Raw genomic sequence first — 24,444 nt, 5'->3', positions numbered from 1 at the left:
ATGCTGCTTGGCCTGCTGTGTTCATCCAGCCCTGCACCTTGTTGTCTCAGATTCTCCAGCATCTGCAGTTCCTACTATCTCTGGTAAGATTTTAGAGTCCATTATTAAGGATGACACTGCAGAGTAGTTGGAAGTGCATGGTAAAATAGGGCACAGTCAGGATGGCTTTGTCAAGGAGAGGTCATGCCTGACAAATCTGTTAGAATTCTTTGAGGTAATAGACAAAAGAGAACCAGTAGGCATGATCTATTTGGATTCCCAGAAGGCCTTTGACACAAAGGAGGTTGCTAAATAAGATAAGAGCTCATGGGGCAAGGTACTGGCATGGATAAATGATGGCTGACTGGCAGAAGGCAGAAAGGAGAGATAAAGGGACCTTTTTCAGGATGGCAGCCTGTGACTCGTGGAGTTCTACAGGAGTCCATTTTGGGACCACAACCGTTCACATAATACATTAACGATTTGGATGAAGGAACTGACGGCATTGTTGCTAAGTTTATAGATGACACGAAGATAGGTGGAGGGACAGGTAGTGTTGAGGAAGCAGGGAGGCAGTAGAAGGACTTGGATAGGCTAGGAGAGTGTGAGCAAAGAAGTGGCAAATGGGAAAGTGTGAGGTTATGCACTTCGGTAATAAGAACAGAGGCCTGGATTATTTTCTGAATAGGGAAAGACTGCAGCAATCTGAAGTGGTTTGGGAGTCCGAGTTTAGGATTCTCTTAAAGTTAATGTGAAGTTCAGTTGGGAGTCATAAAGGCAAATACAATGTGAGCATTCATTTCAAGATGGCTAGAATACAAGAGCAGAGACGTACTGCTGAAGCTGTAAAAGGCCCTGGTCAAACTGCATTTAGAATATGGTTAGCAGTTTTGGGTCCCATTTCTAAAGATGATGTGCTGGCATTGGAGGGGGTCCAGAGGTGATTTACAGGAATGATGCTAGGGATGAAGGCCTTGTCGTATGAGCAGTAGTTCAGGACACTAGATCTGTAGTTGATGGAGTTTAGACGGATGAGGAGGGATTTAATTAAAACTTTACAGAATACTGAGAGGCCTGTATAGAGTGGATGTAGGTGCAGTTTCCACAGGTAGGAGAGACTAGGATCAGAGGGCGCAGCCTCAGAGAAAAGGGATGACTCTTTAGAACAGAGATGAGGAGGAATTTCTTCAGCTAGAGAGAGGTTAATCTGTGGAACTCAATGTCGCAGAGGACTGTGGAAACCAAATCATGACTGCATTTAAGACAGAGATAGATAGATCTTTGATTAGAAAGGGGATCAAGGATTACTGGAAAAAGGCAGGAGAACACGGTTGAAAAACATTCATCCATGACTGAACGACAGAGCAGACTTGATGGGACAAATGGCCTAATTCTGCTCCTACATCTTATGGTTAACTTGGCATTACTGGTTGAAGATAAATGTAAATGCTTAAGCTTTATCTTTTGCATTGATGTGCTGAGCTCCTCCATCATTCACACAACCATTCATTGTGGGAATCACTCAGCCTGTCTATTGCATACTGCTTCGAATGTCTGGCATACCTATGTTGCCACTTTATTGGTTTGACAGCTTATTGTTAGTTATGCCTTATGTATTTCCTGGCATGCCCTCCTGAACTTTTCTGTGTTCATTTCCTAGCTTGATAGTTATGGTGTAGTGAGGGGGACACGAACCCATGAGATCACGTATTAGTGGTGGAGTGCAGTTCTGCTGCTGACGGCTCACAGTGCCTCATGGATACACAGTTTGAGTTGCTAGATCTGTATAAAGTCTATCCAATTTAGCAAAGTCCACAAGTCCATCTGTGAAATAGTCACTCTTACTAGTACTGTGACCAGATAGATTGGTGAGCATAATGTCAGATATATTCTTCCCTCATTGGTTCCCTCACTAACTGCCACAGACTTGCAGCTACGTCCTGCAGGACTTGGTCTACTCAATCAGCAGTGGTGCTACTGAGAGATTCTTGGTGATGGACACTGAAGTCCCACATTCTGAGTAAAATCTGTGCCCTAGCTAATCTCTGTGCATCTTTCAAGTAGTGTTAACATGTTGTGGTACTGATTCATCAACTGCTAGCAGATGATTGATTGATATATTGTCATGTGTGCTGAAGTACAGTGAAAAGATTTGTTTACGAGCAGTACAGACAGATCATAGTAAGCAAGGATGTACAGATCAGAGGTTGCAAGAAGACAGAGGCATACAGGTTACATTGCACAGGGCATGCACTTGGCAAGATCAATGTTAGCCAGATCATCATTATTTGAGGCTAGAAAGTCCATTCATCAATCTAATAATGGCCAGAAAGAAGCTGTTCCTGAACCTGCTTGTGTGTATGTTCAGGCTTCTGTATCTTCTGCCTGATGGAAGAGGTTGAAGGAGATCATTACCGGGCTGTGATGGGTCTTTCGTGAAGTTGGCAGCCTTTCCGCGGCAGTGAGCCATGTAAATGGAGTCCATGGACAAAAGGTTGACTTCTGAGGTCGTCTGGGCTGTGCACACCACCCTCTGTAATTTCTTACGGTCCTGGGCAGAGCAGTTGCCACACCAGGCCATTATGCACCCAGACAGTATGCTTTCAGTGGTGCATCTGTCGAAGTTGGTGAGGATCCTTATGGACATGCCAAATATCCTGAGCTGCCTGAGGAAGAAGAGATATCGTTCTGCCTTCTTGACCATCGCATCTACATGGGAAGTCCAGAACAGGTTGTCGGTTATCATCACTCTGAGGAACTTGACGCTCTCCACCCTCTCAACCTCAGTTTCGTTGATGTACATGGGGCACGTTCTCCTCCTTTCTTTCTGAAGTCAATGATCAGTTCTTTAGTTTTGCCGTAGTTGAGAGAGAGGTTGTTCTCATTGCAACATGTCACCAAGCCCTTTAACGCCATTCTCTATTTTGACTTGTCACTGTTAGATATCCATCCTACTATGGTGGTGTCATCAACAAACTTGTAGATGGTGTTCGTTCAGAACTTGGCAACACAGTCGTGGGTAGACAAGGAATACAGTAGGGGGCTGAGGACACATCCTTGGGGGGATCCAGTGTTGAGTTATTGTGGAGGAGGTGCAGTTACCTATCTTCACTGATTACAGTCTGTGGGTCAGAAAGCTGAGGGTCCAGTTGCTGAGGGTCCAGTTGCAGAGGGCAGAGCCGAGACCAAGGTTACAGAGTTTTGAGATCAGTCTGGAGGCAAAAATGCTGTTGAAGGCGGAGCTGTATTCAATGAACAGGAGTCTGATCTAAGTGTCCTTTATATCCAGATGTTCCAAGGATGAGTGCAGGGCTAGGGATATGGCATCCACTGTGGCCCTGTTACATCAGTAAGCAAATTGTAGGGGATAAAGGCAGGCTGGGAGACTGGAGTTGATGTTGGCCATGACCAGCGTCTCAAAGCATTTCATGATTATTGAGGTAAAAGCCACTGGGCAGTAGTCTTTAAGGCATATTGCATGTGCTTTCTTAGGTACAGGGATGACGGTGGTCTCCTTGAAGCAGATGGGAACTTCAGCAATAGGTTCCTTAGTTATGTCTACCTTGATACCATGAGACTTCAGGGGTAAAGAGACAATTTTAAGAACTCCCAAGGCAATTCTTCCCTGACTGTGTACCAGTCAGAGCATCTGTCCTGCCGGTGAGTCAAAACATACCTAGGGACAGCATCTGGGTCATTGTAAGGTATGACTGTGTGTGTAACTCTGTCAGGATATTGCTGGACTAGTCTGTGGGACAGCTCTCCTAATTTTGGCACAAGCCCCCAGATACTGGTAAATAGGACTTTGCAGGGACAATTTAGCTGAGTTTACCACTGTTATTTCCAGTGTCTAGATCAATACCAGGTGGTCCATCAGGTTTCATTTCTTAGTTGTATCATCCCACTACAAACTTAAAACAGAGTGACTTGCTGGGCAGTTCAGAGTCAAGCACATTGTAGTGGATATGAAGTCACATATAGGCCAGGTCAGGCCAAATAAGGATGACAGATTTCCTCTTCTAAAATTGGATAGGTTTTTGCGACAATCGGAATGGCTACATGAACTTCTGTTCTGAAGTAGGGTCACTGGACCCGAAACATTAACTCTGATTTCTCTCCACAGATGCTGCCAGACTTGCTAATTTTTTTCCAGCAGTTTCTGTTTTTGCTTCTAGATTACTAGTTAGTCATTTCCCTTAAAATGCACATGGTGAAAAGGAGTCACTCAGAATGCCAGGACTTACATTCTCCCATCTAACAATTTGCTTTTCATATAGCAATCTTCACCTTAGCAATCAGTGGAGACAGAAAGTTTAATCCTTTCAATCTGTACTACATCTGAATCCAAATTACAGGAAGCAAGAGGACAGAAATTGTCTGAGTAAGCTGTTCACTAAAATTAAAACAAGTTAATTATCCTCACTTACGTTTGTCATATATCAAATATAGCAATCTATTGTACAATCAATACTGTCCCTCTGAAAGTCCCAAATAATCACCTGTACAGAAATAGCAGTGTCAATGCTGACAACCTCCTGAATACAGAAACAATCTTTCAAATTAAAACAGTAAAACAAAACTAAATTAGTGTTTTGCTATATACAAGAAATATTGTCCTGGATTTTCTGACAGCCAGACAGTCATTATTCCATTGTAGATGGGATTTGCAGATGGAAGCTCTGCAGAATTCCCAAACATGCAAACGCTCAACGAATTGGAAATTGAAGATTCCAGTGAGCAATTCCCCTATGCCTGGAACTCCAAAAAAGTGTCCATTTTAAATCAAAGAATTCAAAGAAGCTCCAGGATAATTAGCCGGGAAAATTTAAAGTATTAAATAGATAGTCTAACGCCTGAATAACTATAAAACAGACCCCATACTTACCAACTACACCTCTCCCAGACCACTTCCATCCTCCAGTTCCTGTCCTGGCACTCCAGGAACTTAGACCCCAACTCACTCCAGAGCCAACTGCAGGGAGGTGAATCCCCTTCCCCTACTTTTAGACCTGCCTCTAAATCTGCCTCTAACTCTTGTTATTAATTGAGACCCCTTGGACTGCCTTATTAGAGTCAATAGACAGGGGAACAAATTTCTGTTAATCGTTTGATTTTTCTTTCTGTTACAGTGCCTCACCAGGAAATGTTTAACCTGTTAAAGTTCTTTTCAGAAAAGAGCAGATGGAAGAGCAGGATCGAAGGCCACCATGCCCTATATTGTTGAATAATCTGTTAACGACTTACTACTGTACGGCAATACAGAGCCACACGTGAAGTCCTCCTATCCCACTCCCAACATATCATAGCCTCTACCCTTACTGAAACAACACTCATTGATAAAATTTGTGTACTATTTTCTGGTGCTTCCTCCACAAATCCTATTTCCTCATATTTAAAAACCTGAGCCCTAATTTTTTCAATGAAACTTTTCACTCATTACCTAACTCCCACAATAACTTGAAATTTACGTATTCGTTTGTTTGGACTTTTCTTTAGCTGACATCTCCGATCTGTCCGATACCTTTGTTATATTAAAAGGCCCCATATGAATTCAAATTGGCACTATTGTAAATTCCTTACAGGGTGAAGTGCTGACAAATGCAAATTAGGAAGTTCCCAAACTTGAGTCGTTATGTCACATTGGCCAAGCAACATCCTTGGGTTATCAAGAGAGAAGAATTAAAACAAAACACAGGATTCCTGTTCCTGCTAACTATCCAATAATACCTCCTTGAAACAGAGAACATAAATGTAATTGATTGATAAAATCCAGCCAGGTGTGAAGAATGCTATATGTCAAGTAGCCAGTCACATTCAATTTGTAATTGATACAAGAAAAATATAATCTTGGGCAAGTTGCCAAAAGGCTGGTTGCACACATGGAACCACATCATAGAACGTGAACTACCATTAAAAGATGAGAACACAATTTGGGTAAGACAATATCGAGAGAAACACAGAAACCAGCCGGTCATGTCTTTCCCTTGAATCCCACCCCCAACCATGCTCACTTCAAGAGTCACTGCCAAGGTGTCTCAAACCACTGGTAGCACATTTTTGAAATCTACTGGAGGCTACCACCACCTAAGTGCCTCTGCTGCCAACCTCACCTGACCTTTCAGCAAGAGTGTGTATGGAAATCCAAGGTTTCAGAGCACTCCTGCAAACTCATGAGGGGTGCAATATGGCCCAGAAGTTTCACAACAAATTCAGGCAAGCCAACATGCCTTACAAATTTTCAGCAAATGGCCATTTACCATTAGGGTTCTTGTTTTAGAATAAGACATTATATGCACATGAGATAACAAGGTGTAGAGCTGGATGAACACAGCAGGCCAAGCAGCATCATAGGAGCTGGAAGGCTGACGTTTCGGGCCTAGACCCTTCATCAGAAATGGGGGAGGGGGAGGGGGTTCTGAAATAAATAGGGAGAGAGGGGTAGGCAGATCGAAGATGGATAGAGGAGAAGATAGGTGGAGAGGAAACAGACAGGTCAAAGAGGTAGGGATGGAGCCAGTAAAGGTGAGTGTAGGTGGGGAGGTAGGGAGGAGATAGGTCAGTCCAGGGAGGACGGACAGGTCAGGGGGGGCGGGATGAGGTTAGTAGGTAGGAAATGGGGGTGCGGCTTGAGGTGGGAGGAGGGGATAGGTGGGAGGAAGAACAGGTTAGGGAGGCGGGGACGAGCTGGGCTGGTTTTGGGATGCGGTAGGGGGAGGGGAGATTTTGAAGCTTGTGAAATCCATTTCAAACCCACCGACTCCCACAGCTACCTGGAATACACCTCCTCCCACATACCTTCCTGCAAAAATGCCATCCCCTATTACCAATTCCTTCGCCTCCGCCGCATCTGCTCCCAGGATGAGGCATTCCACTCCCGTACATCTCAGATGTCCTCGTTTTTCAAGGACCACAAGTTCCCCCCCTCAGTGGTCGAGAACGCCCTCGACCGTATCTCCCACATTTCCCGCAACTCATCCCTCACACCCCGTCCCCACAATAACAACCAAAAAAGAAGCCCGCTGGTCCTCACGTACCACCCCACCAACCTCCGGATCCAACACATCATCCTCCGACACTTCCGCCATCTGCAATCCAACCCCACCACCAAAGACATTTTTTCCCTCCCCACCCTTATCTGCTTTCCGGAGGGACCACTCTCTCCGTGACTCCCTTGTCCGCACCACACTCCCCTCTAGCCCCACCACACCCGGCACTTTTCCCTGCAACCACAGGAAGTGCTACACCTGCCCCCACACCTCCATCCCAGGCCCCCAGAAGACTTTCCACATCAAGCAGATGTTCACCTGCACATCTGCTAATGTGGTATACTGCATCCGCTGTTCCCGTTGTGGCCTCCTCTACATCGGGGAAACCAAGTGGAGGCTGGGGGAGCACTTTGCAGAACACCTACGCTCGGTTCGCAATAAACAACTGCACTTCCCAGTCGCGAACCATTTCAACTCTCCCTCCCATTCCTCAGACGACATGTCCATCCTGGGCCTCCTGCAGTGCCACAACGATGCCACCAGAAGGTTGCAAGAACAGCAACTCATATTCCGCTTGGGAACCCTGCAGCCCAATGGTATCAATGTGGATTTCACAAGCTTCAAAATCTCCCCTCCCCCTACCGCATCCCAAAACCAGCCCAGCTCGTCCCCGCCTCCCTAACCTGTCCTTCCTCCCACCTATCCCCTCCTCCCACCTCAAGCCGCACCCCCATTTCCTACCTACTAACCTCATCCCGCCCCCCTGACCTGTCCGTCCGCCCTGGACTGACTTATCTCCTCCCTAACTCCCCACCTACACTCACCTTTACTGGCTCCATCCCCACCTCTTTGATCTGTCTGTCTCCTCTCCACCTATCTTCTCCTCTATCCATCTTCTATCCGCCTCCCCCTCTTTCCCTATTTATTTCAGAACCCCCTTCCCCTCCCCCACTTCTGATGAAGGGTCTCGGCCCAAAACATCAGCCTTCCTGCTCCTATGATGCTGCTTGGCCTGCTGTGTTCATCCAGCTCTACACCTTGTTATCTCAGATTTTCCAGCATCTGCAGTTCCTACTAACTCTTATACGCAATATGTAGTTTTTCTTCTTATTTTAAATGTTGATTTGTGTGTGTTCATTTCAGAAGATAGCTGTACAAGAAAAGATGTGGCAAGCATCAGAATGTATGTATGTAAATAAGTATACCAAGTCCTTGCTTAAAGTTGCCCCGTCTCTGTTCCCGCCTCCTAGCCAAACTCTCCCGACTCCCTACTCAGGTCAGTGGGGGAGGAGCCGATTAGTCACATGAATATTTATGCTCAAATTTTAATTTAATTTCAAGTATCTTTTTCCTCTTAAACTGCCAACGGCCAAGACCAGTTACAAATAGCAATGTGCCACATGATCACCTGTGTTTCTGATCAATATTGAGCAATTAGCTCAAGCTTTCTTCCAGCAAAATGAATACGAGTGTACGACCAAGTTGTTCCTCACAGGTGTCCTGGGAAGTGCATCAGATATTCATCTTTAATGAAATTATGGTCAAGCCCAAATGTATCTCATTCCGATCCAACACAAACACACTTCTTAGAACACGACAGTAAGCAGGAACAAGAACTTTGGCTAATTTTCCCATTCCTTTATGGGATTACCAACATCAAATCAGTGCTGTTTCAACATAACCTCTGAATTCTGGAAATTCCCATCATACTGTTTATATTTATTTAATTCAACAAAGTGGGAAATTAAGACCAGCACAAGTTTCAACCTTGACTAATCCTTTCTTCTGATATTCACAGCTGTTAATAAATCAAATAATTGTGTGGTTAGTTAAATTATGATACAAAGAAAATAATAACTACAAAAATACACATTATTCCACAACTCTTTAATCAGGTATATTTTCATGTTTCTCCTCTATCTTTAATTTGCAATGAGCAGCTCTAATTTGATTCTTGAATTTTGGAAAGTGGTGCAAACAATTACTTTTTTAAAAAAATCTTTACAATTACTTCTGAAAAAGTCTTTTGGATTACAGAGCTTGGAGTATCATACTACATGACAGTAATGCATTGACAAGTTGAGTGGGTGTTAGGGAATCATACAAGCAAAGCTAAACATGCTTTTTAGTTCAATCCAACATATTTTATTCCAGTATTTAGCAATTTGTCACAGCAAGACGCAAACAAACAAACAGGAATTTATCATGACAGAAGATGGATAGTGATCACTGAAAGATTTCCACAACTATTCAACTATACTGAGATTTAAGACAGTGAAATATCTCAGTTCTGATCACTTGTAACTATGCTGAATATAAATTTTCTTATCAACTGCAAATAGCTGAGATATTACCATTTATATATGGAGTAATCTAATTTCTCTAAAGTATAAATCCAACATAAGAAGGGTGTGCAGCACTGTGGTCACGAATAAACATATTTTTACCCTTCTGTTCTGAAGAAGCATCACTGGACGCAAAACATTAACTCTGATCTCTCACCACAGATGCTGCCAGACGTGCTAAGATTTTCCAGTAATTTCTGTTTTTGTTACATTTTTACCCTTACATGAAGGAGTTAATCAGAAATAATAACAGACAAACAGAATTTGTAACTGTAATCTGAAAACTGAAAGTAAAGATTAGTTCAGTCACTTTATGGTTCACAAGTAAGTTTAAAATCACTTATCCCAACATTTTATGGCATCCTCTGACTTTATTGATCAAAATTCTGCCTGCAATAGCTCCAAAGTACCATTTATATGATAAGAATGCTCATTACATAATTAGTACCTATCCTAATGACTAATAATAAAATAAAAAAAACTCAAGCTGTTCCCAGTTCTTTATTGTATTAATCAGAAAACCTACACAGAAGTGAAACATGAACACTGACAGTAACTATACTTTAAAGCGACTATCAATCAGCAACTGCTCCAGGTATCCAAAAAAACATTCATGTTATTGTAATCTGCTTGATTTCCATTAAGTAGAATCAAAAAAGATGACATACTGCTTGGAGAGAAACAGCAGCTCTGAAAAACAAAACTGCCGAATGAGATATATATTTAGAATGAACAATTTACATTATTGTTGTTCTTGATTCTGGCAAGGTGCTGAACTTGAGCCAATGTTCCTGTGACAATTTACAACGTTTTCCATTTTCTCTGGAGTGACTCAAAGGAATTGGGGAGGCAGTGGTGTACTGGTAATGTCACCGGACTAGTAATCCAGCACCCCAGGCTAATGTCGAAGGAACATGGGCTTGAATCCCATCATGGCAAATGATGAAACGGAGGCGATTAAAAAAAAGAAAAAAAGAGGCTTATAATGTTTAAAAATGTGCAAATTCAAGAAGATAGGCAGCAGCCCCTGCATTTGTGTAGGATCTTTACCATAATAAAAATGCCCAAGATGCTTCAGCAATAGGCTCTCTACATTGTAAAAAAAATCCCAGTAATTCACTTTGGGAAGGAAAGCTACCACTTACCTGGTCTGGCATACACGTGATTCCACACTCTCTATTTTCTATCTATTCTTACTTTCATCTGGGCAAACAGGGATGAGTACGTCTTAGCCAGTGACACCCACATCCCATGAATGAATTTAAAAAAAAAACAAGCAAGAACTGTGCAGCGAACTGGAGTTTCTCTCAATTTCCTTGGCATTGGTCCTGCATGAAAATCTAGGCACCAACTAGTGTTTTAGAGCCCCTCATGGCCTGATTGTCTTGCATATGCAAGACAAAGTACAAATTGATAACTGCATAGCTTATGTACAATGAAATAAAACTCTATGAATTAGAGACATTGAAAACTCAAGGTCTATCATACATCCAATTAATATAGATTCACAAGCGTAGAGTATGGACAGCCTGCAAACAAAATCATTTAATCAAGGGGCCTCTTGTAATGAAGATGAAGTGGTTGAATAGTGTCTATAGGTGAATCAATTTTGGTCATTTTTATTATGGAAAAGATGCTATACAAATGCAAGTGACTTTTGATCATCTCTGTTATTTATTCGCAACTCTACAACCATCACAATTTCTCCTTGTTAATTCTTTCATTCTCCTGATAGTCAGAGGGAAATTGAGGAACAAATATATAGAGAGATCCCAGATATATGTAAGAATAATAAAGTTGTAATAGTGGGTGATTTTAATTTTCCAAACATTGGCTGGGTCTACCATAGTCTTAAAAGTTTGGATGGTGAAGAACTTGTTAAATGTATTCAAGAAAATTTTCTTTATCAGTATGTTAATATTCCTATTACAGAAGGAGCAAAACTTGACCTTCTCTTGTGTAATAAGACAGGGCAAGTGACTGAAATGAAAGTAGAGGAACATTTTGGGTCTAGTATCATAATGTTACTTATTTTAAAATAGTTATGGAAAAGAATAAGCCTTCCATAAAAATTAAAGTGTTTAATTGGAGTAGGGCAAATTTTAATGGTATGAGACAAGAACTTAAAAAAAACTTACTGGAGTCGACTGTTCGCAGGTTAAGGAACGTCTGATAAGTGGGAGGCTTTCAAAAAGTGTGATACCGAGAGTTCAGAGTCATTATGTTCCTGTTAGAGTGAAAGGTAAGGCTGGTAGAATTAGAGAACAATGCGTGAATAAAGATATTGAGGTTCTATTCAAAGATAAAAAAGAATCATATTAGATTTAAACGACTGTGTTCAAATAAATCTCTTGAACAGTATAAACGGTGTAGGGCATTTGTAAGAGGCAGATCAGGAAGGCAAAGAAAGGATGAGGTAGTCTTGGCAAATAAAGGTTAAGGATTATCCAAAGAAATTCTACAAGTCTACTAAGAGCAAGACAACAACTAGAGAGTGTGGGCCCCTTCAAGTTCAAGGAGGTTGCCTTTGTGTTGAACCTCAGGAGATAGGAGAGATATTAAATGAATATTTTGCATTAGTTGTTATTGTGCAGAAAATAATGGAGGCTTGAGAACTCAGGAAAATAAATACTGATGTTTTGAAAACAGTTCACATTACAGAAGAGGAAGTGCTGGAGGTCTTAGAAAATTTAAAAGTGGATAAATCTCCGGGACCTGATCTAGTGTATCCCAAGACTTTGTGGGAAGTTAGGGAGGAAATTGCAGGCCGTCTTGCAGAAATATGTGTATAATCTATAAATATGGGTGTGGTGTCGAATGACTGGAGAGTGGCTAATGTTATGCCTTTGTTTAAGAAGAGACGTAAAGAGAAGCCTGGGAACCATGGACCTGTGAATCTGACTTTCATTGTGGGTAAGTTGTTAGAAGTGATTCTGAAAGAACGGATTTACATGCAGTTGGAGAGACAAGGAATAATGAGGGATAGTCAGCATAGTTTTGTGCAAGAAAAATTGTGTCTCACAAACTTGATTGAGTTTTTTGAGGAAGTAACCAAGAAGATTGATGAAGGCAGGCAGAACAGTAGGTGTTGTTTACATGGACTTTACTAAAGTCTTTGACAAGGTTTCGAATGGTAGACCAATTAGTAATATCAGATCACATGGGATTCAAACTGAGCTTGCCAACTGGAAACAAAATTGGCTTAACTGCAGGAGAAAGAGAATGATGGTGAAGGTTGTTTTTTGGACTGGAGACCTGTGGCCAATAGTGTTCCACAGGGATTGGTGCCGGGTCCATTTTTGTTTGTCATTTTTATAAGTGATTTAGATGAGAAATATAGAAAGCATGGTTAGTGGATGACACCAAGATTGATGATATAGTGGACAAAGAAGAAGATTATCTAAGATTACGAAGAGTTCTCGATCAGTTGGGTCAATTGGCTGAAGAGTGGCAGATGGAGTTTAAATTAGATAAACACAAGGTATTGCATTTTAGTAAAACAAACAAAGACAAGACTTATACAATTAAAACTTGGGTAATTTTATACAACAGAGAGACCCAGAGGTTCAGGTTCATAATTCTTTAAAGTTTGCATCACATATAGATAGGGTGGTTAAGAAAGTGTTCAGCATGCTTGCCTTCATTGCCCAGACATTAGACTACAGATGTTGGGACGCTATGTTGAGGTTGTACAGGACGTTGGTGAGGCCTCTTCTGGAATCCTGTGTCCAGTTCTCGTCTCCCCGTTATAGAAAGAATATTAAGCTGGAGCAAGTTCAGAAGTGATTTACCAGAATGTTGTCGGGAATGGAAGGTTTGGGGTATAAGGAGAGGCTGGATAGTTTGTGACTTTTCTCACTGGAGCGTAGGAGGTTGAGAGGTGACCTGATAGAGGTTTAAAAAATAATGAGAGGTATAGATAAGGCGAATGGAGGGATCTTTTCCCTAGGGTGGGGATTTTCAAGACCAGGAGGCATATTTTTAAGGTGAGAGGAGAAAAGATTGAAAAAAGCCATGGAGCAATTTTTTTTTTTAAATCCAATGTGGATTGGACCTCCTGAGGAAGTGGTGGATGTGGGTACAGTTACAACCTTTAAAAGTACATGAATAAGAAATGTTTGGAGTGGTATGGGCCAAGCTCAGGCAGGTGAGACTAGTTTAGTTTGGAAGTATGTTTGGCATGGACTCGCTGGACCGAAGCATCTGTTTCCATGATGTATGGCTCTATGACTCTATGTCTCTATGTGAGCATCAGTGGCATGACCAGCATTGATTGCTCATTCATAATTGCCCTTCAAGTGTTGTAAAGTCACTTTCTTGAACAGCTGCAGTCTATGTGGTGTAAGTAAACACAGTGTTGTTAAGTAAGGCATTACAGGATATCATACAGCAGCAGTAAAGGAGCAACAATATATTTCTAAGTCAAGATGATGTGGCTTGGAAGGGAACATTAAGACAGTGCTCTTCCTGTGTGCCTGCTGTTCTAATGCCACAAATCGGTGAACTGCAATCTTCAGTTGGTTGCAAAGGTTAATAATAACTACTGTACACTTCTTGCCAGTTAGAATTAATGTCATTTCTTCCAAATATAAGAATACATCATCATAGGATCAACACAGATCAAAAATGACCACAAATTGTTTGGCTAAATCAATGACTGAGAACACCGCCATTAACTAATCTTTCAGGTTCAGTCTCTTTGCATGTGTATCTGCACTCACCAAATAAAAGATTTCATCTACCACTCATACACACACAAAGTATAAGCTGAACAGAAAAATAGTGGCAGGCAAATTACAACATGTATTGGAGCCTCTGTATTGTTCCCATCCAGTCATAAGGCTGCCTGTTTTGTTTGTTCTGAAATACCCAACAAAAATGAATCAGAAAAAATGAGCAAACTGTGAATGTGTTCCATTAGCTATCAACAACCTTGACATTGTAGTCAATTCACTTCCATTTAAGTACAGAATTCAGAAGCAGCAAATAAATTGACTGTTGCATTTTGTGAAATCCTCTTTTTTTGTCAGATGGCCTCATTATAACCATAAGCAAGCAGAGAATAGTTCTAAACTCTCCACTCTTCTCACAATCATACTGTAATGTCCTGTATGAAACAAGCTAATAGATATAACTGCAATTATTAGTGTAGCAAACTTACAGAATGCTTAGAAACAAATTCAAAACAAGTCTTAGACGACAAAAAAACCTCAGTCTAGGAAGCAGTTTACAGGATAAAAACCAAAAGAACGGTGGATGCTGTAAATCAGGGACAAAAACAAAGTTGCTGGAAAAGCTGTGAAGGAAAAAACAGAGTTAACGTTTCAGGTCCAGTGAGATGTAACATTGATTTCTGAGGAAGGATCACCGGACCCGAAACATTAACTCTGTTTTTTCCTTCACAGCTTTTCCAGCAACTTTGTTTTTGTTCCAGTTTACAGGAGTTTCGCTTAGGACACTTGATTGGCAGAATCCTTGAATACATTTCAGTTTTAAGTACAGGTTTACCACCATTTTACCAATCTCTCTCTTCTCCTGAAGGCAGTGATTCAGACCGTAATACACATCTTAAGCCCATCATAATATCAAAATGGACCTGAGCAGTCCTAACTGGCAAGATCTCATAAGAAACTATTGGGAATCTCATCTGTTCTTCTGCAGATGGCAGGCAATTAGACCCAACAGCCCGACACAGTGCCAACAGAAACAGTCGATGATAATCAACAGTGAAAATTAAGTCAAATTTGTCCCACTGTAATCAAGAGGCACCATCCCACCCCAAACAATATTCTGGACTGACGATTAAAAAAAAACCTCCTTGTACTCAACGGTCAAGGTTTCTTTTTATAAAAATCACATTGTCAATGGGTATCAGCAGTTTACTTTACCAAATTACAGCCAAACTGCAACTTTCTGTCACATTAAAATGATTTTGAGATTATAGCAGGTGCATGATGATTTTACAAGTTTATGCGTTCATGCTTAGGCATTATGTATAACAGCTTGAAATTTGTGCTCAAATGTGTATAGGGGGATTTGAACCTAAACCGTCCGACTAAGAGGAACGAATGTAGAATTATTTATCAGGTGTACCAATACAGTATGGGATGTTACAAACAGCCTTTTACACGATGGAATATGCCTCAAATATTCTACTTACTACCACATAAAACATTGTATGGAAGTGAAAACATGTTTGCAAGCTTAAAACAAAAAAAAACGTTGGAAACGTTTAATAGGTCAGACAGCATATGCTGAAAGATCGGTTTTAACGAGTATGCATTCAAAATGTTAACTGCTCTGCTCTTACCATCAATGCTGAACTGCTGTTAAGTGCTTCCATCATTTGATATTTTTACATCAATTTCTAACAGCTAAAGTTTACTATGTGGGCTTTTGTTTTTACTCAAGCGATTATTTATTGTAGAACGAGAAAGAAAAAATATTGATTCTAGAGACTCGTAGAGCTTTTGATTAATGCCAAGACATTCAAATCATCAATATACTGCAGTGCACAAAACAAAACAGTTTCAGAAACAACTCAGGTTTATCCATATCCAACCATTGTCTGCTCTTAATAAAATGACAGAATTCTCATAAAGATAGATACTTTTATTTGTTAAAAAGCAAAGATCACAAACTGAAACATGAACTGTTTCTCTCCACAGGTGCTGCCTGACCCGAGTTTTCGCTTCTGTCACTTTTATTTGTTATTGCTTTAAAACCGTATCACTCCAAAATTGCATCGGTATTATACAGTATTTAACCTACTTTGACTATTCTACAGTCAGTGCGTTCCAGATACAAACAACTCAGTTCATAACAAAAATCACACTCCACCCTTTTGATTGCATCTTAGATTGCTTATTGCTTGTGTATAATTACAGAGTTAAAACATCGCGAAATAGGCACTTCGGAAACACAAATATGTCATCACCTATCGTACGGAAATTTTGATTCAAACCTGGTAATATATCAGTGGACCTGCAGTTAAAAGGAGAACTTTGGAAAACCTTGGTTTGTTCCTAAGGAAGATGCTAGATTCATAAAAGGTAGCCTGAGCAAAGGTACCATCTCTTCCAATTTACCGCTTATCAATGAAACTAAAATCAGGATTGGCATATACAATTAAACAAAACGCTCTATAAATAATTAGACAATATGTTTAAAATCTAGAATTGCTACACGGCTGTAGAATAACAGTACAAATCGTGTAAAACGATTACTAGCCTCAGTTCGGAAATCACATCACCCCTTGACCAAAAACATTCATTAAACTGGGTTTGCCCTCTTAAGAGCCTGGAGAATCTTTCGGTGAATTGAAAATCCATAAAGCATCAAAACGATCATTTCCATTCTCATTGAAGTGTAGAAGTATTAAAACTTTCCAGGTATCTGGACAACAAAGAACTGCCAGGAGAAGTGACCCCCTTGGGCAGGCCCTGCGGTTGGTGCTGCCAACTTTGAAAAGCCTTCGATACCCGACCCAGGGACCTACGGTGACAGATGAGAGACCCCGGTCAAGGTGTGTCTGCACCGCAAAAAAGGAAAATCACCGTACTCACCTAGTCCACAGGTTCATTCTCTCCAATGGGACTCAAACCCCAGCAATTTATTGTTGCTGTTGCTGTTGCTGTTGCTGCTGCTGCAAACTCCAACACCGAACGCTCACTACCGGCTGGTCTGAGTCTCCGGTACCGGAGCCAGAACGCGCATGCGGACTGCCGCCCCTTCCCGTTCACCAGCTCCGGCGACGGCGGCAATGCGCATGCGGACGTCCAGTCCTCGCACACAGGTGTCGACTGCGGCGGCGTCGGTGCGCATGCGACCTACGGACTCCCCATCCAGTCTTTTTGGCAGCGTGACACCACGCGCATGCAGATTTCCGGTAGGGGCTCCGGCTCACTAGCAGTAGTACGCATGCGGACTGCCGGCTACCTGGCGCCGAGTGCTGCGTAATGCGCATGCGCACTGTCTCCCTGGAGCCGTGGTCTAGTCGTGGGAAGGCTATTCTGATGAAGGGTTTCAGCCCGAAACGTTGCCTTTCCTGTTCCTCGGATGCTGTCTGACCTGCTGTGCTTTTCCAGCCTCACACCTATAGACTCTGACTTCCAGCATCTGTAGTCCTTATTTGCCTCCAAGGCTACCAGTATTCGAAGGTGGAAAATAAGTTAATTTTTCGAATTTTCTATTATTAAAATTGTGCTGCTGAAAGTTGCCATCAGAAGCATGAACCTTCCACAAACAGTTTTACATTTTCAGGGAACACAACGTAATGATCAAAAAACAGAAATCGTTGGAGAAACTCAACAGGTCTGACAGCATCTGTGGAAAGAAAAGGGTTAATGTTTTGAGGCCAGTGACCCTTCACAATGATCACTTGATTGTTACATAAATGCCACTAAACCAGCCATATATCATACTAACATGATATCAATGATGGGCAATGAATTTTCTGCTGCTACTGCTGACAAAGACTACTAACAACTTGCATTTCTTTGGTTCTTTTCACACAATGAACAGAATTAAGACAAATGGGCTGACTAATATGCACATTTCTAGGTCAAGAGAGTGCTAATTACAAAAGTGGATGAGCATGAGGAAAACATGTCAAAGACTTGCTCAAAAAGAGTTTTTTACAGGTTCTTTTTAAATAGTAGAAAGACGCAAGTTTATTTGAGGATTTTAGCAACTAAATTTGGCAAAAATTAAAAGCAGCAATTAATTATCATCTTTGTCTTATATTTGGTACTTGAGATAGCTGATTGTGAAGCACTTGGTATGTGCAGTAAACAGGAACAACCCAGGTTAAAGTTGCTCTTACAATCTCTAGAAAAAAGGTACTGACCAAACTGATGGATCTGCATACTGACAAGTCTCCAGGTCCATGTAGACATCATTCCTAAGGTTGTAAGAGGTGGATAATGAGGTAGAAGGTGAAATAATTTTAACTTTTTGAAATTCACTAGATTGGAAGAAGGTTCCATCACATTGTAAAATATTCTATTCAAGAAGGCTGAGAGGCAGAAAACTATTGGCCAGCTCAAACACGTTCATTTAGAAGGTTATAGCTGGGTACTTGGAAAAGCTCAAGGTAATCAGGAAGAGCCCGTATCACTTTGTGAAAAGGAAAATCATGTTTGACCAATTTATTGGAATTCTTTGTAGGAGTGCTATGGATAAAGGAGAGCCTGTAAACACACCATTCTTGAATTTCCAGAAGGCATTTCACAAGGTGTCATATAAAGGATTATTGTGAAAAGTAGAAGCTCATGGGTCAAGGGTGACATATTAGAATGGATGGAAGATTGGCTGACCGACAAAATGCAGAGAATATGCATAAATAGATCTTTTTTCTCTTTAGCAGGATGTGATGAGTGGAGTTTCACAAACTGGGGCCTCAGTCTCTTTCGATTATATATCAATTACTTAGAGGATGGAACAAAGCCATGGAGCTAAATTTGTACATGAAACAAAGATAAGTAAGAAAGTATGTTGGGAAGGAGTAAGGAATTTGCAGACAGAGATAGGGCGAATGAGTAAGGAAAAATCTGGCAGACAGGGAGTGATGTAGGAAAATGTGAAGTTGTTCACTTTGGCAGGAAGAATAAAAATGTAGAGTATTATTTAAATACAAAACGACTGCAAAATTCTGAAGTGCAGTGGGATCTAGGTGTTCAAGTGCTTGGGTTGCAAAATGTTACAATGCAGATACAGTAAGCAATTAAGAACGCTAATGGAGTGCTATGCTTTATTACGAGAGGAATTGAACACAATGTTAAGGATGTAAAAATTCAGCTTTACTTCTTATTAGTACCTTAGGATCAAGATTGACTTTCTTCTACTGATGTGTTATGAGTCCTGAGATCCAATGCTGTATCCACAAATGCAGCCCCAGGTTGGGCAGGAGGTGTTTGCTGAAGCAGATGGGTGGTATGCTAGTTTTTCACATGTTCTTTCTGCTGTTTGAGTTTCTCCTCATCTGGGCCTGCCGAAAGCACTCAATTTGCTTGGCTTCTTCATGGATGCTTCTTTTCCAAATTGGGCAGTCGTGGGCTAGAAATTCCCATGAGTCAATGGGAATACTGCATATTTTCAGAGAAAATTTAAAGATATCCTTAAAGTATTTCTTCTGCCCTCCTGATAACCACTTGTGACAAATCCCAGAGCATAGACCATGTTTTGGAAGTCTTGTGTTAGGCTGTGGCCCACCCAATGCAACTGATTAATCATAACCAATGTGTCAGTACTGGGGATGTTGGTCTAAGAGAGGACACTGATATTGGAGTGCCTGTCCTGCCAGTTGATTTTACAGATGTTTTGCTGGTGATCTCTCGCAAGATGTGGAAGTGCTGGTGTTGGACTGGGGTGGACAAAGTCAGAAGTCTCATAACACTAGGTTATAGTCCAACAGGTTTATTTGAAATCGCAAGCTTTCAGAGCACTGCTCCTTCATCAAATAAACCAGTTGGATCATTACCTGCTGTCATGTGACTTCTGATCTTTCTCAAGAAATTTAAAGTGTCTGCAATACATTGTCTCCAAAGCATTGTTGGGGCTGGTTACACTACTCCTGTAGTAACATGAGTCTGGTAATGTGTTTGATGTCTTTGTCACCAAACGCCCTGTTCTCCTGATGGCCAAAGACTGTGCAAGCACATTGGCAGTGGTTTGAATGCCCTTGCTGAGATGAGCCTCCAAATGTATTGCCTAGTGCCTCATTGTGGATCTTGACATCGACGGTAATTATGAAATAATGGGTGATTCTGCTGACAGATGCCAATCTTGAGCCAACCCAATTCACTGAATATGATATCAAGAAGTGGCTGGAAGCGCTGGATACTGCAAAGGCTATGGGCCCTGATAACTCTTGGGCAATGGTACCGAAGATGGTTGCTCCAGAATTTGCCACACCCCAAGCCAAACTGTTTCAGTACAGCTACAACACTGTCATCCACCTGATAATAAGGAAATTTGGAAACGTGTACTCAACAAGCAGAACAAATCCAACTTGGCCAATTACCACCCATCAATTAAACCTCAATCATCAGTAAGGTGATGGAAGATGTCATCAACAGTGCTATCAAGCAGCTCTTGCTTAGCAATAACCTGCTCACAGACACTCAATTTGGGTTCCACATGGGCCACCCAACTCCTAATCTCATTACAGCATTGGTTCAAATATGGACAAAAGAGCTGAATTGAAGAGGTGAGGTGAGAGTGACTGTCTTTAATATCCAGGCTGCATTTGACCTTGTGGAATCAAAGAGCCATAGCAAAACTGGAGTGTATAGGAATAAGGGGAAAACTCTCCACTGGTTAGATTCATACCTAGCATATAGGAAGATGGTCATGATAGCTGGAGCTCAGTCATCTCAGCTCGAGGACATCTCTGCAGGAGTTCCTCATGGTAGTGTCCTTGGCCAAACTATCTTCAACTGCCACATCAATGACTTTTCTTTCATCATATGGTCAGAGGCAGGGATGTTCATTGATGGTCGCACAATGTTCAGTACCCATTCACAACTCCTCAGAGACTGAAGCTACTTACAAGCTTCCTTGCCAGGACTTAAAAACCTGCAACTAGAAGAACAAGGGCAGCAGCTACATAGGAAGACAATCACCTGCAGGTTTTCTTCCAAGCCACACACCATAACAACTTGTACCTGTTATTTGGGTATGACCAGCTCTCTGCACTTTATTAGCTGCTGCTCACGATAAGAGTTACTGCCACCATCCTCTTTAATTGTAGGATGCTACAGGATTAATATGATCAAAGAAAACCATTTCCTGGTCTAACTAGAAAAGTCTTTTATTGTTAATGAAAAATAGTTTATTGTGTGTTAGCTAATAGTTACAAGTCACATTGATATAGTTGATGTAATTAGAGACTTTGAAAAAAAACAATTTTAACCTAACCACTCCTTCAAGATCCTAAGTTGTTCTGTCTACAAGCCTATATGTCAACATGATTGGGTGGTACTATTGGCACTCTTCAGTATTAATGCTTGTGGACTGTTTCAGATTCATATCATACATCTCCCCCAAACCTTTCTTCCACTATTAATGTACTACAGTTGTGTGTGGAATTACATTTACCACTAACCAATTGCGCCACAGATCTCTGGCTTTACAAATTCAGATGACCTGGAAGCTTCATTAGTTTCCTGGAATATGTTTGCTTCAGACCTGGAGGTGGGTAGCTGGCTAAATTTGATTCTCTTCCTGACAAGTTGATATCTGTCGATCTCTCATATTATCAAGTTCCTCAGTGAGTTCATTCCAAATGAAGAGTGGTGGATGCTTAACCCAGATTTAGATACGTTTCCTGTAGTTCCTTTATATAAATCTTTCAGAAGTACAGACAATATATGACTCTGCTTGTCTGCTAGCTCTTGGATGACTCTTTCTTTTCTGTTTAGATCTTTGACCTACACCTGTTGCTCCTGTCCTTAATGTGGCAACCATCTTGTACGGTAGCATCTATTGTAGTGTGTGCCCTGCTGTGCATGATGGGATTAGTCACTGATATATATCTTTTGAAAGTCTGGTAGGTATAAATGTGGAATCAACCACTTTGATAGACTGAGGAGCTGAGTATTTAGTTTCCTATCTTTCAACATCTCTGATGCTAGATCACATTGGGGTGGGGTAGATATATAATTTAATAGTGCCATATAGAGCTGTATTCTTTCCAAGAGGGGTTTAACTGTCCTGACAACGCACTCAGCTTCCCTATTCAATTGTAGGTATCTTGGTGAACTTGGGAGATGTTCAAATCTAGAACTGGCTGCAAACTAGCTGAAGCACACGTTAACAAACTTTGGCTTGTTGTCCAATATGACCATATCAAGGATACTCTGTACTGCGAATATTTAATATAAAACTCAGATAACTGGATCCGTAATGTTTCGAGTGATTGTTAATGACGATCCATAGTGTTGGTATGCAGCATTCTAACCTTTATCCATTGGGAAAAATAAGTCAGTGATAATGTGATAAGATTGTCACCTCTGTATCAAGCTTGAAAATGGTGAGATGACCATTGACACTAATACCTTCTTGCCAGTGATCTCTGGTCCAGAACATTTAGACCCAAATAAGAGGGTCTTACAAAATAATATACAGTTAATCTTACAGTATGATGAGTTTAGCTAAAGGCCGTGATGATAAAGAAATGGCAGAATATTTTGTGGATGGGTTATTCATGAAAGACATTGCAGGCAAACTACTTCTTAAGCAGTGGTGGGTTCCAGTTATCGGAGAGGGAATGATCCAAGGAGTTATCTCAGAGGTGGATAATCCAGTAGCTAAGGGGAAGCAGTTGACAGGATGGGTCCACTTGTAATTTAATCCCAGTAAAGACTGTAGAGAAATTAAACTCAGACAGGAGAGTTCATTAGGTTGGAAACACTGCAGGAAACCTAGAATGCCGTTGAAAAAAACAGAAAAATATTTGTTGTAAGTCTCATCTCTATGTCTTCGTCTGTGTATTTTATAGACTTGTCCTGTTGAAGCCAAATAGCGATTCATTAACCCTTTAGAGTCTGGATCAGTATGTTTTAAAGCTGGTGAATTAGTTCAAAACATAACTGTACAAAACAGTAGTAAAATTGATCTAAGAATAATTTAGGATAAAATTCATGTTTCAGTTATTTGAAAGCAATTGTTTTGTTTGGTGCAAATAGAATCCAGGAGGATCCCTCTGGAATGGGGATAAAATAATCCCTCAGGGGTGGGAATCACGCAAGAGGTACAGAAAATGTGATGTCTATCAACAAAAACACAGGCACCCCATTCCAATAGCGACAAATGGGTGTGATTAGGCATGTCTGGCTCAGTTTAAGCCTTTGTGTGAAAGCTTACAAGTTTGGGCTAAGTACATCGAGTTTCTTTTTGAGAATTAACCTTGCTGTATTTCAGAAGTTTAAAGAACTGAAGACAAGGAATGCAACTTGTTGGAAGGGAAGTCAATAACGTTTGCAAGGAACAAAGTTTGCAAGCCTCAGAATCTGGTTGTTGGATAGAATTATGACGCCAGAATATCTTGTAAAACATTGGGATTTTAAATCTGGATATAAAATTCACACAATGTTTTCTCTGAAATATTTGATATTGTAAATTGGGGTATTTGGCATGATTATGATTGATCCTGAATTGGATTAATTTTGGGTTAGAAACTTCTTTGCAATGTTTACAGGTTTGAGGACTTTGTTCCCTGATACAGTTGTCAAAAGGGAAAATGATTTTGTTAAATTTGAATATTGCTAATTGGAATGTGAAAACAAACAGTATATGTCTGACACTGGGCTCAAAATGTTAAAATGAAGAAAATTTGAGAAAAACAGCTTGAAAAGGAAGCTTTTTTTTTGAAAGACTTACATGAATTTAAAATTCTGTAGAATATCTGTGCCAAGGAAAAATAATGAACTTGACAGCTATTTCAAGGAGAAAAAGGATAGATAAAAGAAACGAGGAAAAGATTCTGTTCTACAGTTAATCCGTAAAGTGAAAGAGAAGATGGCAATTTATATATTTTTTTAAAGGCAGAGTTTGAAATAGAGGTTGCTCTCTATTTTTCAAGAAAATTTTTAAAAATAATAAAATGTTGTAATTGTGTGAATTGCAGAATGTTTTGCTCCACCCCTTGGGAAACAAAGAAAAATTAACCCTTTTTAACGAGCAGCTTAAGATCTCTTGCGACTGGATTAACCTCATGCAGAATGGGTCTTTTATGTTTTTAGATAACAAGGTGTAGAGCTGGATGAACACAGCAGGCCAAGCAGCATTCAGAGGAGCAGGAAAGCTGACGTTTTGGGCCTAGACCCTTTTATGTTTTTATTTGTTTACATGCATTTGGAAGTGTAACAAGACTCATGAAGTTGGAATCAATGCACTAAATTAAAGTCACATGGATATAAAGATATTTTTTGAAAACACCATAGTCTTGATGGATTATGTGAATATGATAGGAATAATGTTTTGTTTGAAGAAAAATAAACTGGACACAACCTGAAATGGTTGTGAGGAATAGCCTGTTTCCATTTTGTATCTTCTGTTCATTAACATTTACCTGACTATCTGTATTTCTACTCAAGGATAAATTAATTTACTTCATAGATGCAATTGGTAAA

At 40.7% G+C, this 24,444-nt stretch overlaps 1 protein-coding gene across 1 annotated transcript in view; it reads right to left on the bottom strand.

The window, feature by feature from the left end:
• tnk2b (tyrosine kinase, non-receptor, 2b) overlaps positions 1–17,117 on the bottom strand; it is a 252,032-nt gene extending 234,915 nt beyond the window's left edge. Inside the window, exon 1 of the mRNA XM_048604620.1 lies at positions 16,876–17,117. The gene's annotated coding sequence lies outside the window, so the exon portion shown is untranslated. The remainder of the gene's footprint in view (positions 1–16,875) is intronic.
• Positions 17,118–24,444: the final 7,327 nt, after the last annotated feature.

This window comes from Rhincodon typus, chromosome 13 (genome assembly GCF_021869965.1).
Source record: "Rhincodon typus isolate 14 chromosome 13, sRhiTyp1.1, whole genome shotgun sequence".
Classification (NCBI taxonomy): domain Eukaryota; kingdom Metazoa; phylum Chordata; class Chondrichthyes; order Orectolobiformes; family Rhincodontidae; genus Rhincodon; species Rhincodon typus.
This window is presented reverse-complemented; position numbering and strand designations above follow the sequence as displayed.